Source organism: Anabrus simplex, chromosome 1 (assembly GCF_040414725.1).
Source record: "Anabrus simplex isolate iqAnaSimp1 chromosome 1, ASM4041472v1, whole genome shotgun sequence".
In the NCBI taxonomy this organism is placed as follows: domain Eukaryota; kingdom Metazoa; phylum Arthropoda; class Insecta; order Orthoptera; family Tettigoniidae; genus Anabrus; species Anabrus simplex.
Genome location: NC_090265.1, coordinates 796236051 through 796252656, shown reverse-complemented (window position 1 = coordinate 796252656; position 16606 = coordinate 796236051). Strand labels below are relative to the sequence as shown.

The following is a 16606-nucleotide window of genomic DNA, read 5'->3' as shown; positions in this document are numbered from 1 at the left end:
ATATCCCTCAACCCGGCTACTTTCTGTTGTAATTTACCCCCACCCCCACCTCCACTTGTAATCCCCAGTCGCCGCTACTGGCTACAGCCAAGACATAAACAAATTTAGGTTATATTTTGTAATGTCAGACGCGACTGCAATTGTATTTCCCTAGATATAAATATAATGCGTTGGCTATTTTACTAAGAATATCTTCTGTAGGCAATCTCTATCACCATAATAATTATAGTGAACAAACACCATGCGAGGAAAATACATATTTAGAAATATGCCGGTACCCTAATAAATAAAAGGTTCGTTCGTTCGTTCGCTCGTTCGTAATCTGTTTACCCTCCAGGGTCGGTTTTTCCTTCGGACTCAGCGAGGGATCCCACCTCTACCGCCTCAAGGGCAGTGTCCTGGAGCTTCAGACTCTGGGTCGGGGATACAACTGGGGAGGATGACCAGTACCTCGCCCAGGCGGCCTCACCTACTATGCTGAACAGGGGCCTTGGTGATGGGAAGATTGGAAGGGACAGACAAGGAAGAGGGAAGGAAGCGGCCGTGGCCTTAAGTTAGGTACCATCCCAGCATTTGCCTGGAGGAGAAGTGGGAAACCACAGAAAACCACTTCCAGGATGGCTGAGGTGGGAATTGAACCCACCTCTACTCAGTTGACCTCCCGAGGCTGAGTGGACCCCGTTCCAGCCCTCGTACCACTTTTTAAATTTCGTGGCAGAGCCGGGAATCGAACCCGGACCTCCGGGGGTGGCAGCTAATCACACTATCCACTACACCACAGAGGCGGACCTTAAATAAAAGGTATTTTTGTCATATTAATGGTAGGATTTTTTTTATCATAAAAACATAGTGTGTCCTATGGATGCGCTTCATTGTACTGAAAACCTACAATCTGTTTTCCAGTCAGTGACCGGGTCAGGAATGGAATGAATGAAGCCCCCATCTTGCGACGGGGATAGGAATTGTGCCGGCTTTCGAACTGCTTTGGGGCAATGATTAATGACTGACAGATGACATTAAATGATATTGGAGAGTGTTGCTCGAATGAAAGATGACAGGGAAAACTGAAGTGCCCGGAGAAAAGCCTGTCCCGCCTCCTCTTTGTCCAGCACAAATCTCACATGGAGGTACCGGGATTTGAACCACAGAATCCAGCGGTGAGAGGCCGACGCGCTGCCGCCTGAGCCACGGAGGCTCTTCATTGTATTTTTCAGTGATATTTGAAAGCAGCATGAGTGTGCTAGTGGCTATTAGACTATTTAAAGAGCCGGTGGCATTAGCGGCGTGTCAAAATACCATGCAACCCCAGGAAAAATGTTATGGGATAGCAACCATTGCGTACTTAATTATAACTACTTCAACGTTGAACATAAAGTACGGTAGAGGGTTTAGTGACCTGTAAATCTTTCAGAAAGAACGGTATAAGACCACTTCACGAAACTGACTGTTTCATCGTTTGTTTACTTAATAAGTAGAAAAGAAAGAAAATGAATCTGACATAAAAGAGCTATCAAACAGAAACTTTAAAATAATTTATAAACTATAGGGATTATTAGGCTATAGGCGTAATCTGATTAGCGATAAAATGGGCATTGGTAATTTAATCACACGATTCACGCCTAACCATAAGTGCATAGGGTTCGAACCTCATTATCGGCAGCCTTGAGGAAGGACATTTAGGAAGAACTTCCCGCGTATGGAAATTAATTTTCAGAAAATATCTCAGGATTGCTGGTTGATGCAGAGAAAACTGAAGTTCGGATCCCCCCCCCCCCCCAACGACCTGAAATGTAGCTTAGCGTGATTCCAAATGTGTTATTATTACACGGATACATTCCAAATTTACCGTATTTTAAGGCTAGCCGAATATTTTAATTTTTCTTAAGGCTTAAGATTTTGTAAAAAGAAAAAAGGTTTGAAGGGAGTTCTTCTAGTCCAGTACCCTCCTTTCCCGTTTCCAAAATAATTTGCATATGGGATATGCTGCTTTATCAGGACTGTATAGAATTGTGCAATTAAATTATCAATGCCCAATATTATCGCTTATCACAGTATGCCTACATGCTAATAATTCCTACAGAGATTAGCAGTAACACATTCATGTTACCTTCAAATATCTCTGAAGATTATTTTAAAGTTTCTGCTTGATTGCTCTGTTATGTGAAATTAACTTACTTTCTTTTCTACTTATTAAGTAAATAAAGGCTGGTAGGTGTCCCGAGGGCACAACTTTAGAACAGCTGATCGAACAATACGTATCGCCTGTCAGTTTAATGGTTTTCTGCTCCATTTCACTGCCACCGTGTGTTGAAATATGATATCTTTCATTGGTATCTGAAGGAATGATTCTGAAGTTTTAACGTAAATAAGAGGATATATTGTATATATTCCGAACAGTTCAGAATGTAGAACATGAATTAGTTTTGAACATTTCAAGAGTCGGTCTGTTGTGTTCTTACTTGTAGACGTCCACCATAATCATATCAACACTCGGAGCGAGTTGGCTGCAAGGTTCAGGCCGTGTAGCTGTTAGTTTGCATTCAGGAGATAGAGGGTTCGAATCCCATTATCGACAGCCTTGAGGAATGCTTTCCGTGATTCTCTTATTTTCACAGCAGGAAAAATGTTGGGGCTGTACGATCGGTTCCTTCCATACCACTGTCGCGCAAAAGTCTGTCTAAATTGGTGGGACGTTAAACTACCAGCAAAAGGCGTTACCATCAAATTAGGAACGTATTCGAAACTGTAAAGAAGTCAATGCGTGTCAGTCATCCTCAACTTTCTGCAGCATGACTTACAACGTCCTCTTCGGAACGTGATACTCAGGAAGTAGACTAGTGAAGATCCGGTCAGCCTTCCAGTTATGCATAATCGTACAAGCTTTAGAGACAGCTGTTCCTAGTCCCTCTTCTGTATTGTAATTGACCAGAAATTAGTTTTCATGGATTGTTTCAAATGTATATCGGCTACTTGCTACCACTACTTAATCTACGCTTTGTAAGTCACTGTTCAACCTCGCGCATCAAGGATTTTTGTCCAATACTAGTGTTATTTGTACAGTTCTATCCCTATGCCTAGGGAGCCATTGACTATCTAAATTGTCCGAGGTTTGAGCTTCGGTGGAGAAATACAAAAGAGCCGCCTTTAGAAGGGGAATAATGTTTGCCACGTGTGAGCTCTGGGCACACGTGGAGCCGATAACTATACGATGTTTACACCTCTTTAAACTGAGCTACCAAACAAACTTCATGGTGTAAGAGTTTTCTTCTTGGCCCTTATCCCAACTTATTGGGTTTGGCACGTTGGCCCATTTTTACGGCGGAATGCCCTTCCTGACGCCAACCGTATGTGGAGGGAACTAACCTAATTATAACTGCATGTGTCTATGTTGGTTGGTACAGTGATGTGCTGAGTGTGTATGAAGAGATTTTTTGCAGCGACAGCCGGTCCAAATGGTGCTGGGAGGGCTGCACGCACATGTTTCTCTTACCGATATACACCATTACGAAACCTCAGTCGATGTATGTAACTGCCAACACTATTGTTAGGTTTGAAACCCTTGCAGTCAGACGGGGAGAAACCGCTTCTGTTTTATTGAAACGAACACAAATTCTGAGTCAGAGGAATTAACCGGACCCGACTAAAATACTCGGAACGATCAGGAATTGACCCAGGGACCATCGGACCATTTAGCCAAGGCGTCGGACTAGTGGTCTAATATTTTAATTATATATTTAGATAAAGTTTCTTAATCTGCCGGATAGGGTCTCCGAAAACTGAAAATAGTTAGTGGGACGTAAAACTATTATTATTTTCTTCTCTGGGGCCATCGATGTTCACGTTAGGTCTTGTTACATTTGGCAGTGAACTTCGATTTCTTCTGAGCCCATAATTCCCTCATTCTTTCTCAGTGGGCCTGCTTACGTTCCACTGTCCAAGGGACACAGTTTCTTCTTTTCGATTGTCCTCTTTCAGAAATGAACTCTGTCAAAGTCGTCTTCTGTGATCTGTAACATTTAAAGGTCTTCTTTCGTGTTTGTAAATCAAGGCATCGTGGTTTTAAGTTCTGAATCAAATAAGTGAAAGGTCTGTTTGGTCAACCTGTTTCCGTCCATTCGTTTGAGGTGACCGTAAAATCTTGCCAGTCTTTTGTGGATCGTGTCTGTAATTCTCTCTATTTTGTCATAGACTTCCGTGTTGGATATTTTTTAGTGGATACCATGCTTGTAGTTGGATCCTACAATCCCTCCAATTATTCTGCGCTCCTTTTTCTTACAGGAGTCCTTTATAGGCATTTAGGGATAGCGTTTCGGCTGCATACGTACCTACTGGCTTCAGAACAGTTTCATAATAGTATCTTAGTGTTTTGTCAAAGGCATTTTTTGTTGTAGATTGTGCGTGACGATTGATAGGCTATTTCAAGTTTGCGTATTCGTTCCGTAAGTGGTTCTTTGTCCAGTAATTTTTTCATGATTACCTCAACCAGGTACTTATTTTCCTACTCGCCTGATGTTCCCGTATTTCGCCCGAAGTTTTGGTGGTGAGTCTTTTATGTTAGTCGTTACATCTGGGATTTTTTCAAACGATATCTGGAGGTCATTTTGTTCGACAGAATGGGGATGTCATCGGCAAAAGCTAGACAGTCTACCATGATTCTTTTGCATTTGTTTCTCATAATAATAATAATAATAATAATAATAATAATAATAATAATAATAATAATAATAATAATAATAATATTAATAATATATATAATATATTAATAATAATAATAATAATAATAATAATAATATGTATAATATATATTATTATTATTGTATGTTTGGTATTCAGCCCGAAGGCTGGTCTGATTCTCCACAGCTTCACCAAAGGCTATCATAGACAGCCTAGGTGTCACTGAAGAGGCATACTAGGGAAATGAGGAATGAGGTAGTTTCCCGTTGCTTTCCTCGCCGAGCCAGAAGTTGCTGTTGCATATCAGTCTGCCAAGCCCACTGAAATGCATGCACCAACCGACCCTATGGGCGATATTTTCACACCAATCATAACAGGGACTGGCTGCATAAGGAATGGTATTACTAGCATCGCTCATACCTCGGTCACTTTCATATTGTCAAAGCCATGGATGAGACTGAGACAGATCAATGAAAGTAACAAATTGCTCTAGCCCATACCAGAAGGCATAGCGCACTGTAAACACTACATCTCGCCACGTGGGCTCATTATTATTATTTTTTTTTTAATTCGTTAGGGCCATCTATGGACCACGGTGCTTGTGTTTTAGCTGTTTCTTGAAGTCATCGTCGTTGTTTGCCACAATTGGTGTTCTTAGCGGTTGGTTTGGCAGCTGTTTTCTTGTTGGTACCTCGAGCTTTCCTGATGGCCCAGTAGTCCTTCATTTTCCGGCTAAATTCAATCTTACGTTCCTCAGACCATTTCCTGGTCTCGTCTTTTGGTCTGTGGGTAACTTCTGTGAGGGATGTTACAAAGGATTTAGTTTTAAGAGTTGTATGATAGTTACTCCGATCAGCTATGTCGTTTTGATTTATTATTATTATTATTATTTATTATTATTATTATTATTATTATATCGGGTATAAGCTAAATAACTCTTGCGAAGTCCTGATAGTTATAAATGTATTCCTATTTTACGCCGCCATGAACTGGGAAGGAATTTGTTTGTGGACTACTGGCCAGTTTAATCTAGCACTGTGAAGCATTGCTGGGACTGTTTGCGATCTGCAGTATATTCTGGAACGGCGTGAATTTGAAGCATACAGTCAGCCATCAACCTACTTCAGCACCTATAACATGCTGGGATGATTTCTAAATCCAAATGCGGACTTGAGTTACTCGGAGAGTAGAACGCTGGCTTGTTGAACCTAAGTTGACGAGCTCGACGCCCGACTCAGTCTGCTTCTGGTGCTATATGAAGGTACTCGAATACGCTAGCCTCGTGTTGCGTCGGCGCGTGAAAGAACGCCTGTGGGACAACATTGCGATATTCACAGACTCCGAAAAACGAACAAGTAGTTAGTGGGACGTAAAACTAACAAAGTATTATTATAGCTCCCTCTGTGAATCAGTGATCGGCCTTCGGATTCAAAGATCACGGGTTCAAACTTAGCAGAGGTAGTCGAATTTGTAAGGGCGGAATAAAGTCCATTCGGCACTCATGTCGTATTATGTCGGCATTTAAAAAATCTCTGGTAACATTTTTGGTGTTTACCCGACAAAATTCATTAGAATCTCGGCCATAAGACTCCCTAGAGAGATTCGGTATACTCTGCCATCTACTAGACCAAAGTGAACGTCGTTGACGGGCAGGCGATCTAGATGGCGTTAAATCAAAATGCTTGCGCTGGGTTGCTGAGGTTATAGTAGTAGTAGTAGTAGTAGTAGTAGTAGTAGTAGTTTTGCAAGCTGCTTCACGTCTCACCGACACAGATGGGTCTTAACGCGACGATGGGATAGGAAAGGGCAATGGGCGGGAAGGAAGCGGCCGTGGCCTTAAGGTACAGCCCCAGCATTTGCCTGGTGTGAAACTGGAAAACCACGGAAATTAAGAATTTTCACAACAGGCAAATGCTGGGGCTGTACCTTTATTAAGGCCACGGTCGCTTCCTTCCGGCTCATAGGCGTTTCCTATCCATCGTCGCCATAAGATCTATCTCTGTCGGTGCGACGTAAAGCAACTAGCAAAAAAATCTTAATATTCTACTGTCGCTGTCTTCCATGTGGAGTTTATGTTCTTAAGATTCTGTCACTACCTTCCACGGCATATTCAAATGCCGGCAGTCTATGTCGGAATTAGTTCCCGCGAGCCAACCAATTGAGCTACAAATTTGGTTACAATTCATGTCTCGCGGAGTGCGTGGACCTGGCCGATCTGCGCTGTAGTCTAAAACTCCCGAGTGCCATTTCCCTCATCCTGCGCGATGACGAGCCGTCAGCAAACCTTGTCATCCGTTTCATGAAGGATAGTGGTATTTTTTATCGTGTATGAAACTGTATTTTCTATTAAAGTTTTTTGTAAACTGCGCTTTTACCCCCAATGACTCTGTTTTAGTTCGTGTTTGTGTACTTAAATGTGTTATTTCAACTTCTAACTTGAATGATATTTATCATCGTACTTCAAGGCAATACCTTATTCCATTGTAATCTATATTTTCTATAATTTTTATCAAAAAATTAAGGCATTGCGAATTACATCCACTGATTATTTTATAATCATTTTTCATCGTTTGTTCTAAATTCTAGTCAGCGGATATAAGTTATTTTAAAATTTTAATTATCTTGTCTTTTCGTTCCATCTCGTACTATGATTAGGGGCCGATGACCTAGCTGCCGGGGATCTTTAAACAACAAACATCATCATCAGTTCATGTCTCTAAGGAGTCATACAGTATTTTGTGTCTCGGTGTGCTTTCCACTTCAAGGAATATGCAACGCTTTATATCGCAACACCTCTCAATGCCATAGCAGATGATAGGATGTTAAACACACCAAGTACCGACATATGCTCTGATGTTTTTATTTACACTTGACCAACATTTACTGCCCACTTCGAGAAGATACGATGATGTATGCAAATCACCCGACTGTCCACCCTATCCCAAACATGTTACGACTCGCACGTTGCAAGTGGATGATGCGTAAGGGTGACTTTGAGCGTGATTCAATGCTTTCTTTGAGTCGTTAGTGTTTCAAAGATGTTTTACAGGAGACTGATTACGGACTTAAACTTATTTTCATATATAGCACTCTATTTAACTTTAAAAGAAAAAATGCCCTAACAGTTGAGAAGTTAATACATCTTTATAGAAGCTCCCCTTCACCGAGCTCGATAGCTGCAGTCGCTTAAGTGCGGCCAGTATCCAGTATTAGGGAGATAGTAGGTTCGAACCCCACTGTCGGCAGCCCTGAAAGTGGTTTTCCGCGGTTTCCCATTTTCACACCAGGCAAATGCTGGGGCTGTACCTTAATTAAGGCCACGGCCGCTTCCTTCCCACTCCTAGGCCTTCCCTGTCCCAAAAAAAAAAGCTCCCTTGAGATTTCATTTTATCCCAAACTTTCCTTATTTCTTTCTTTCTTAATCAGTGTACCCTCCATGGTTGGTTTTTTCCTCTGACTCACCGAGGGATCCCACATCTACCGCCTCAAGGGCACTCTCCTGGAGCTTGATGGTTTTGTTCGGGGGAACACAACTGGGGAGAAGAACCAGTACCTCACCCAGGCGGCCTCACCTGCTATGCTAAACAGGGCCCTTGTGGGTGGATGGCAAGATTGGAGGGGATAGACAAGAAAGAGGGAAGGAAGCGGCTGTGGCCTTAAGTTAGGTATCATCTCGGCATTTGTCTGGAGGAGAAGTGGGAAAACACAGAAAACCACTTCGAGGGTGGCTGAGGAGGGAATCCAATTCCCCCCACCCCCATCCCTTCTACTCACTTGACCTCCCGAGGCTGTGTGGACCCAGTTCCATCCTCGTACCATTGAACCCGGGCCTCCAGAGGTGGCAGCTAATCACACTAACCACTACACTATAGGGGCGGTCTACCCCAAACTTGAAAAATGAAAACCTACAACCTGTTTTCCAGTCATTGACCGGGTCAGGGATGTGATGAATGAATCATATAGGCTATCACTCCCAAAGTGATTTATTAATGACTGATAGATGCTATGAAATGAGAATGGAGTGTGTTGCTGGAATGAAAGATGACAGGGAAAACCGGAGTACCCGGAGAAAAACCTGTCCCGCCTCCGCTTCGTCCAGCACAAATCTCACATGGTGTCACCGGGATTTGAACCACGGTATCCAGCGGTGGGAGGCCGATGCGCTGCCGTCTGAGCCACGGAGGCTCCTATCCCAAACTTAACAGTATTAAATTTTACATTCCCTACTACGAAAGAAAAAATCAATACTTATCAGGCCTATAGCCGACTGGAAAAAGAGCCAAGCGCATCTCAATATTACCTTGTTGAGACCTGATTATACGGTGCGAACCGTGTAGCTGTTTGCTTGCAATTGTGAGATGGTGCGTTCGAACCCCACTGTCGGCAGCCCTGAACGTGGTTATTCCATTTTTATTCGAGGCAAATGCCGAGGATGTACCTTAAAGCCATGGTCGAACTTTCCCCGGCCTATCCCATCGTTACCTGTCTGAATCGGTCCTGCGTAAAACCAGAAGCAAAAATATATTAGTAGAACACACTTTCACATAGGAACGTGAACGAATAAAACTCTTCCCCCTGTGGATCACTGGTAGGGTGTCGACCTCCGGACCCCAAGATCGCAGTTTCAGACAGCAAAGATAGATTTTTTATTTTTTTTTTTTTTTTTTTTTTTGCTACTTGTTGACACTCTCCAGACGATCTGATTTGGTAAGATGGTCAGGCAGTCGGATGGCGCGGCTACTTGACTTCACCCGACGAGAGTTTCGTCGGACGACACATCTACATACAACCTGATTTAGCGCCTGATCTGACCAAATCCATGTGACTGCCTGAACAAATCAGATCGTCTGCAGGGCCTGTAACGTCGCACTAACACATTGAAGATTTCCGGCCACGGAAACATGGGAAAGGGCTAGGATTGGGAAGGTACTGGCCGTAGCCTTAATTAAGGTACAGCCCCAGCATTTGCCTCGTGTGAAAACAGGAACACGAACAACCATCTTCATGGCTGCCGACGGTGAGATTCGAACCCACTATCTCCCGAATGCAAGTTTACATTTGCGCGACCCTAACCACACAGCCAACTCTCTCGGTAGTCAGATTTTTGAAGGGCAGAAAATAGTCCTCATTCGACGTTGGCATGTAAAAGACCTCTGGAGACATGTTCAGCGTTTACCAGACACAAAACTCCGCAATAGACCGCCCAACAGTGTTCTAATTTTTCTTCCATCTGGTGGAGTAGAAGGCAATGTTGACATTGACACGCAGGCATTCCAAATGGCGTCAGAACAAAATGCCTGCAGATGGTAGCCGATGCCATATTATTATTATTATTATTATTATTATTATTATTTTATTTCCAAAACGTGTGAAGTGAACCTTTCTTTTTATGCTTTTCCCCAATGTGTACACCCATTGTCTTAGGATGGTAGTTATCGGATAACTCAGACAAGGTTTAGATGGTTATGCAAAAATAACTACAGTCATGAATCGTACTCAGTTTGTTCGGGGAAACTTCAGCATCCAGTGTACCGTACATGAAGGTCCGTTTCTTCCACTCTGCTGAAACTCTTTCACCTAACAGTTTATGTACATTCTGTGGTTCATTACCCCTTCCAAGATGTGAAGGTTTTGAGGCCCTCGCGCAACCGTTTACAAGGTCGAACACGCCTTCATGCTGTAAAACTAAGAACGACATAACCTGACAGAGGCCTTATTCTTTCTGTTGATGTCCTTCATTACCCTGAAAATATTATTTATCGAGTCAAGATGAGTCAAAACTGCATCCAGACAGTATTTATGCCCTATATTACCCTGAAAATATTATTTATTTGTGAAGAGTAATGTAGGCTAATGTATTGTATCAGTAATAATGCAATGTTTTAATTTCCTGTGGTTTAAATATTGTTTGTCCAACCCTTGTCCCGTTTCTCTGCGGGATCGGGTATGAGGTGAGATGAATCTGTCGTGGGGGGGGGGGGGTTTATGACCTGTGCCCTTCCTGACTTCCAGCTCATCAGAGTAGTGAAATGAATGACGTGATATATGATGGTAGGAAGGGAGAGGGTGAAACCCGGGCCGGCTCATAGCCTACTCCTGTCCAATAGCAAAAAGGGGTCTGCTGAAAGCTTATCGAGTCCCTCCGACGGGCGAATCACCATCAACAGGGTAATAATAATAATAATAATAATAATAATAATAATAATAATAATAATAATAATAATAATCGTATGGCCTCAGCTACCGTGTGCAGACATTTCAATTTGACGCCATCTGGCTGTCTGCTCGTCAATTTCGACGTTCCGTTTTACTCTAGGCCCCCACTAGGTGGCAGACCGAGTAAACCGAAACTCTCTTGGGCGTCTATGGCTGAGATTTAATGAATTTTGTCGGGTAAACACCAAATGTGTCACCAGAGATCTTTTACATGCCGACATCGTACGACATGGAGTGTCGAATGGACTTTTTTCCGCCCTTCAAAAATCCGACTACCTCTGCCGGGTTTGAACCCGCTATCTTGGGATCCGGAGGCCGACACTCTACCGCTGATCCACAGAGGGTAATGTGCCCTCACTCCATATGAGCACTGCGGAGAACTTTTGGAATTTAATCCAGGCTTTTGGCACGCAATCTAGTGATTATAAATTGTATACCACCACCTCCCCTACCCTACCGGCCAACATTCTGATGGTGAAATTTTTTCAACCAACGGGACTCGAACCGGCTAACCACGGTGTCAGACCGTTTAGACTTCAACGTCTTGACGATCATGGCCACAAATAATGTTTATTACCTTTGAAAGTCTTATACACACCAAAGTCAACGTTAAAAATTAAAATGTATTTGTTTTAAAATACTGGTTGTGATATTGTTAGGTATGATTCAAATGTATATTATTATAAACCTTTTCGTTTGAATGTCTCCAGTGCCTAAGAACGTTTACTTTCATACAGTTATAAAGTTACCTGATCTATAAAATAATATTAAAGGTCATGGGTTTCTAATTTATGTTTAAATTAATTTATGTATTGTTTAAAACGAATCGTGCATAATCATCAATGATAGACTATTCTCCAAAACCCAAACCTCGATCTGACCGCCAGTACGCATGCCCGTTTTGACTTGAGAAAACGCTGGAGCCATGCTACAGTAGTTCATGAATAACTCTCGTCCATCACAGAAAGAGGAAGAGCAGTAATCCCGCCCCCTCCAACAGGAAGACGAACCTGCATTTGTTGCCCGACCAATGCAAACGCCAATTCCCCCGATTTAAGCGGTAGACTCCCTATTTTTGGTTCTCTCTCTCTCTCTCTCTCTCTCTCTCTCTCTCTCCTGATCGCAGAGACTTGTCTCCCGATTTTGAGAGCAGATTTAGTGTTCCTATATTTTTTGAAAATCCCAGATTTTCACTCGTTCTCTAAGTAGCTGGAGAGAATTGATGTTCAATGGCCCTGGGAAGACAGGTGCAATCAGCTGGTGGTGTTCTGAAATATGACAGAATATCTAACGTAATGTTTTTTAATCATTTCCACAAAGCAGTGTCGACTATGAGACAAGAATAAAAACTCAATTTATATCAAAGCTTCTCAAATATAATTCTGGAAAAAGTTAAATCTAAAAAACCTGTTCAACAAGGTCAGTGCTTTGAGCATAAATCTAGTTCAGAAATTTATGAAGAGATCTAACAATAAGACAGTTACAATGAAGAGTCATGTGTTCTAAAGCTCAGACACATGCAGTATTTCAGTATTTATAAAGTAATTATAAGAGAAATTGCATAATTGAGTAATGTAATGTTTTAAATATTCTTCAAAGTTACGTCATCAATGACGTGTCGTAACATGTCGGGATATGTCAAAAAATCTCCTGATTTATGAGTTTTGAATGTTGGCACGTCTGCCATCCCTGACGAAGTCTGTGCGTGTAGTTTGAAACGCTGTTGGTTGTAGAGAATTAACATACAGTAATGTTGGCCCAGACTTTGAGCGATCACGTGATTTTTTTAATTTTGTTTATTATTTTTTGTTTGTTTCTGTTTTTATTGTGGTCATAAGCCATATGCCTCTTGCGGAATCCGAAAGCTTACCAGACACTTAATGTCTAAAAAAAACTTCACTTTTATTGAACAGTATTCAAACCACGACCGCTTTAGTAAGAAGGTAGCCATGTTATCAGTCAGCAGCTATCAGGCTTGCTGTGAAGGAAGATTTTCCTTGCAATCTGTGCGATTGCGATGTGTATCGTTAAGTAGTGATTGCTGCGACGTAGCTAGCAGAGTATTTTTTTGTATTTCTGGTTCGGCCCTGGTATTTTACTGAATGAATGTGTCCTGTTACTTCTGGCTCCTTGGTTGTATGGTCAGCATCGCGGCGTTCTGTTCAGTTCCGGGTTCAATTCTTGGCGGGGTCGAGGATTTTAGCCGCGTCTGCTTATGACCCCTGGCTTGAGGACACGGGCACATCTCATGCACTGTACACACAACACACTACACTACCAACCACCACGAAAACACACAATAGTGACGTAGAGTTGGCGTTAAGAAGGTTGTTTTAAGAGGAAGTACAAGGCAACCATCCTCTATATAACACTAATCAGAGGGGAAAATGGAAGGAATCCGGCACTTCGAAAAATGAAGGTATCAACAAGACAAGGGACACGAAGGGCGTGAAAATGAAAGACTCCCTAGGTCTTCATCCCTAATACCATCGAGGTCTGAAAAGAGCAAAAGTTGACCAGGGGAGGTCGGATAAAATATATGAAAGTGAGGAGCCTGACACAAGTGGAAGCAATGTCAGGACTCAGCTTAGGATCACGTGGTATCGAAACCACTCTCCCAAATTCATAGCCTCTGGGACCCCTTTTAGTCGCCTCTTACGATAGGCAGAGGGGTACTGTGGATGTTATTCTACCGCCCCACTAACAGGGGCGTTAGGAAGGGCATCCAACTTTAAAACAGGGTCAAGTTCTCGTGTGCGACGACGTTTACACCCGCAATGCCACGAGGATGTGGTGGTGGTGATTATTGTTTTAAGAGCAAGTACAACTGGGCAGCCATTCTCCATCAACGCTAATCAGAGGACAGAAAATGGAAGGAATCCGCCCCTTCGAAAAATGAAGGCATTGACCAACGATAGACAAGGACGTGAAAGTTAGACTCCCAAGCCCTCTATGCGTAGTACCGTCGGAATCGTAAAAGAACAAGAGTTCGCCAAGGGAGGTCGGTAGTATAGATGAAAGTAAGGAGCCTGACACAAGTGGAAGCAATATCAGGACTCGGCTAAGGGCACCGTGGTCGCCAACCCACGCTCCCAAGTTAAGAGACCATACATCTCCTTTTAGTCGCCTCTAAACGACAGGCAGGGGATACAATGGGCGTTACTCTACTACCCCCACCCACAGGGGAAGGAAAAGCCGTAGAAGAAGAATGTATCACTGTTATAAAATCATTCCGGTCCCCTGAAGTCAGAAATTGAACAGCATTGACTTCCTATTTTTCTCCTGCTTCTTGACTTTGTGCACAACTCAACGGGACGGTTACGTGTTTTTCGTTCAATCTCTTGTACATTGTCTATTATTGATTATCTTAACTCTGCAAATAAAGTGTATAGTTATAACTCATGTATTATTAATTGAGCGATGATGCTCTAGTACTCACATTGTGAAGAGCTTAGTATCAACAATATGATGTCTTTGTGTGGGCGTAATTAACCATTTAGAAGTCTACCCTCTATCTCCTTTTATCTTGATTTATTTAGATTACCCTATTAAGATGAAAGCATATCGTTTTTATACCCTGTTAAAGTTCATTATACCAATTCTTTTCTTGCCCACTAACTACCATGTGACTTAGTTCTCGAATGTAAGATTGCAAAGCCAGGGAGTGGACAAGAATCATAGCGTCTCAGTTATGTTCGTACGTGGAAAATTCACAACCTTTGTAATAGACCTAGTGACAAGGGAACTGTTTGGGCTGGACCGAATATATTTCAAAAAAACTTGAGTGGTTGACCAGTTAACATATCCTACATTTAATGGTAATAATCATTTTGCCTTAAAATCAACAGTAGTGTTCGCTAGTTGATGACAATGACCTTGAGTATGCACTGTCGAAATACATTGATAGTTCTATTTTACTGTTACATAAAATACTTTACACTGAAAATGAGATTTTGACAAGTTTCACTCTCTCTAGACGTATTTTACTAAGACGTAGAGTATTTAATGAAAAGTACGTCTGCATTCGAATTCCACACAAATCTGGAGGTTCCGAGTATATATAGGGTTTTGTTGCCTTTAGTATAAATGATAGTGATGGGCTAGCGACGGAATCGAGTAGAATCGAGTAATGTGCTCTTAGAATCGGTATTACTCGACTCCAGACTCGAGTCCAAGCATACTGGTGTCGCTATCTGTGGACATGCCTTAGAACTAAAATCTACTGTACTGGAGTGCACGGCATTCAGGGTCACCCACAGAATATTTTTGTGGTGTGGAGTGCAATATGTTTGCTGCTGATGATTGATGTTGTTCAGTCATGGGTCGTCAATACTTCGATTGTTATGATTATTATTATCATCATCATAGGCACTAAAGGTTGTGACTTACTAACAAACTGTCAGCTGTTTAGCTAGAATAGAATGACGTTCTGTCCGCTGATTTGCTGCGTGAACGTACGTCACATTCTGGACGCCTCATCTTAATACCCGACATTATATCTGCCGAACGTATGATGTACATATAAACTGCTGTAATTCACCTGTTCCCCCGGACGATTGTAGGCTTTGGCGCGGTTGGCAATAGGCTATGGTTACAAGAAATCTGTCATACTACCGATCATATTAGCACATCTACGCCCGTGTATATGCATAATGGCTACATGAGATATAATTTACCAGTAGCGAAGCAATACAATGTGTGCAGAAATACCGTCTATAGTCTACAAATAGCACATGTTTAAAATACACTAATTACAACATACATACCGTGACAGGGATTTGAAATAATAATAATAATAATAATAATAATAATAATAATAATAATAATAATAATAATGTTATAACTTTTACGTCCAAGTACGTACATTTGTATGGTTTTCGGGGATGCCGAGGTACCGCATTTAGTCCCCCGGGAGATTTTTTACGTCCCAATAATTCTACCGACACTAGGTTGACGTATTTGAGCACCTTCAAATACTACCGGAATAAACCAGTATCGAACCGGCCACGTTGGGCTATGAAGGCCAGATAAGCTATATTATCAATATTAGAATAGATGGCATATTCAGTGAAGTGTGTGCGAGACGCCGTAAACGGATATTTTCATATCTTATTATGCGTATTAAGTGGCATTATTATCGTTCTCAAGTAATTATCAAATTTAGGTTATTCCTTTTGCGCATTCATTCAGTTTTTTTCATATCGTACCGCGCTGTCGCAATCCCATAAACCCTCAGCGACCGCTTGTACGCATGCTTCATCCATCTACGAGCCGGCGAGTGAGCGAACGTGTGACGTCATGCTATCATCGAGCCTTCGCAAGCGAAGCGAGTCCGAGCCTGGACTCGAAAGAATAGAGTACCGCGATTCCAGGCATCACTCGCGCACATCACTAATAAATAAGCCTTCGTGGCTCAGGTGGCAGTGCGCCGGCCTCTCACCGCTGGGTTCCATGGTTCGAATATCTTCATGTGAGATTTGTGCTGGAGAAAGCGGAGGCGGGACTGGATTTTATCCGGTTACTCCGGTTTTCCCCGCCATCTTGCCTTCCAGAAACATTGTCCGGTATAATTTCATTTAATCTGTCGGTCATTAATCATAGTCTCAGAGTAGTGCGACAGGCTTCGGCAGCCGGCACAATTCCTATCCTCGCCGCTAGAATGGGGCCTCATTAATTCCATTCCTGACCCGGTCGAATGAAACAGGCTGTGGATTTT

The 16606-nt window shown here is 42.3% G+C and overlaps 1 protein-coding gene across 1 annotated transcript in view; it reads left to right on the top strand.

The window, feature by feature from the left end:
* Positions 1–16606, top strand: part of LOC136856986 (uncharacterized) — a 423798-nt gene that overhangs the window by 1408 nt on the left and 405784 nt on the right. The gene's annotated exons all lie outside the window — the stretch shown is intronic.